The sequence below is a fragment of the Penicillium hispanicum genome (assembly GCF_028827665.1).
Source record: "Penicillium hispanicum strain IBT 35686 chromosome Unknown utg000006l_segment0_segment0, whole genome shotgun sequence".
In the NCBI taxonomy this organism is placed as follows: Eukaryota; Fungi; Ascomycota; class Eurotiomycetes; order Eurotiales; family Aspergillaceae; genus Penicillium; species Penicillium hispanicum.
This window is the reverse complement of record NW_026623198.1, coordinates 10,001-12,500: the sequence shown is the minus strand read 5'-3', so window position 1 is coordinate 12,500 and position 2,500 is coordinate 10,001. Positions and strand designations below refer to the sequence as shown.

Here is a 2,500-nt window from a genome sequence, read left to right as displayed (position 1 = left end):
GTTGAGTCAAATTAAGCCGCAGGCTCCCGAGCCTGTCCATCGTGATTTCTCCCGACGCCGGACTATATCTTAAGCTGGCCTACAGTCATGCTCCGTGTTGGATAGGACCCTCGGCTGAATTCTGGTAATAGCCCCCTGCCGCCGGGAGCTGCCGCCGGGGGAGTATACACTCACGCCACGGTGCTTCTGCCCGGTGAGGACACGGATTATATACCGTGCCATCCGCAGTGCGAACTATCCAGGCCCCCCCGCATGCCCACCGCTGACGGTTCATCGCTTTAGGCTCTACCACGACATGGTCGGGGTTGAAGCAGCGGTGATTGCCACAGAGGTGGGACACCTCATCGGTGCTGTTATCACGGGTGGTCCTTACCAGATTCTGCCCCAGACCGGCTGCGACGATGGCTAATTGGTGCCGATATGGTTGTACGCCAATCTCAACATTGGTCCCCGGGCGCTTTGTGTTCCGGAGGTTGATCTTGGTATAGCCATACGGATGCCCAGTACGCTCCTGGGACATCCAGCACCCCAGCTGCCTTCCTCGGAGGGACTCTTGCTCCGCCTGGCCATCCCGCTGCCGCTCCAACAGCCTGGTTACCCATATTGGGTCCAGGTCCCAGATCCGCTCAACAGTCGCCGACGCTTCAGGCTGGCCGATGAACTCAAGGTCCATCTGCGCTTGACGATCGAAGCGCCGCTGCTGGACGGATTGGGACGTTAGGAGTCGCGTTACTGACCGGGACGAGCGTCCCCCCTCAGCTTGCCGGGCCTCGTCGAGGCGGTCTTGGAGGGATTGGCGGTCTGCCTCGAGGCTCCGAAGAGCGGCTCGAACATCACGCCAGAGATCACCAACCCGGGCACGAAACTCGGGCGGCAGAGCTCTTAACACTTGCTGCACCTGCGGAAGCAGGCGCCGAACGACTGCCGTCTCTTGCGAGGAATCAAAGCGTGAAGACATAGTGATAGCTGCAGAGACAGTTGGGGATAGCAGAGAAAATGAATTCACCTACGCCTCACTGTCCAACTACACATGCCCACAGCTCTCAACCTACACTCAAGACTACCAACCCACACCCATTTAGTCTCTGAACCGTCCCCATGTCCATGCTGGAGGTAGGGGCTTGGCTGCGGATTGCCCAATCTCTCAGCGTTATAACCATACCCGAGGTAGTTAACCTGGCCACCGCCGGCTTTCACCGGGCGGCTTGGTAGCTGGGAGCTTCAGGGGTTTCCCGCAATTGGAGTGTGTCGCCGGACGGGGTCCGACTAGCATTTCGTGTTTAGAGGGTCACCACATCACCCTTTCGGGCTGCTGTTCGGCGCAGAGTTGCTGCGGCTAGCGGTCAACGTTTACGCCTTGTGGTGCCCTTCCGTCAATTTCTTTAAGTTTCAGCCTTGCGACCATACTCCCCCCAGAACCCAAAAACTTTGATTTCTCGTAAGGTGCCGAACGGGTCATCATAGAATCCCGTCCGATCCCTAGTCGGCATAGTTTATGGTTAAGACTACGACGGTATCTGATCGTCTTCGATCCCCTAACTTTCGTTCCCTGATTAATGAAAACATCCTTGGCGAATGCTTTCGCAGTAGTTAGTCTTCAGCAAATCCAAGAATTTCACCTCTGACAGCTGAATACTGACGCCCCCGACTATCCCTATTAATCATTACGGCGGTCCTAGAAACCAACAAAATAGAACCGCACGTCCTATTCTATTATTCCATGCTAATGTATTCGAGCAAAGGCCTGCTTTGAACACTCTAATTTTTTCACAGTAAAAGTCCTGGTTCCCCCCACAGCCAGTGAAGGCCATGGGGTTCCCCAGAAGGAAAGGTCCAGCCGGACCAGTACTCGCGGTGAGGCGGACCGGCCAGCCAGACCCAAGGTTCAACTACGAGCTTTTTAACTGCAACAACTTTAATATACGCTATTGGAGCTGGAATTACCGCGGCTGCTGGCACCAGACTTGCCCTCCAATTGTTCCTCGTTAAGGGATTTAAATTGTTCTCATTCCAATTACGAGACCCAAAAGAGCCCCGTATCAGTATTTATTGTCACTACCTCCCCGTATCGGGATTGGGTAATTTGCGCGCCTGCTGCCTTCCTTGGATGTGGTAGCCGTTTCTCAGGCTCCCTCTCCGGAATCGAACCCTAATTCCCCGTTACCCGTTGCCACCATGGTAGGCCACTATCCTACCATCGAAAGTTGATAGGGCAGAAATTTGAATGAACCATCGCCGGCGCAAGGCCATGCGATTCGTTAAGTTATTATGATTCACCAAGGAGCCCCGAAGGGCGTTGGTTTTTTATCTAATAAATACACCCCTTCCTGAAGTCGGGGTTTTCAGCATGTATTAGCTCTAGAATTACCACAGGTATCCATGTAGTAAGGTACTATCAAATAAACGATAACTGATTTAATGAGCCATTCGCAGTTTCACAGTATAAAGTGCTTATACTTAGACATGCATGGCTTAATCTTTGAGACAAGCATATGACTAC

The 2,500-nt window shown here is 53.4% G+C and overlaps 4 annotated features.

Annotated features, from left to right (window-relative positions):
- Positions 1–85: 85 nt before the first annotated feature.
- Positions 86–958: a sequence feature (Protein overlapping with rRNA (N7459_006339, KAJ5577375.1) was converted to a misc_feature.).
- A 378-nt stretch (positions 959–1,336) lies between these two features.
- Positions 1,337–1,578: a sequence feature (Protein overlapping with rRNA (N7459_006338, KAJ5577374.1) was converted to a misc_feature.).
- A 193-nt stretch (positions 1,579–1,771) lies between these two features.
- Positions 1,772–1,811: a sequence feature (Protein overlapping with rRNA (N7459_006338, KAJ5577374.1) was converted to a misc_feature.).
- A 364-nt stretch (positions 1,812–2,175) lies between these two features.
- Positions 2,176–2,178: a sequence feature (Protein overlapping with rRNA (N7459_006337, KAJ5577373.1) was converted to a misc_feature.).
- The last annotated feature ends 322 nt before the right edge of the window (positions 2,179–2,500 follow it).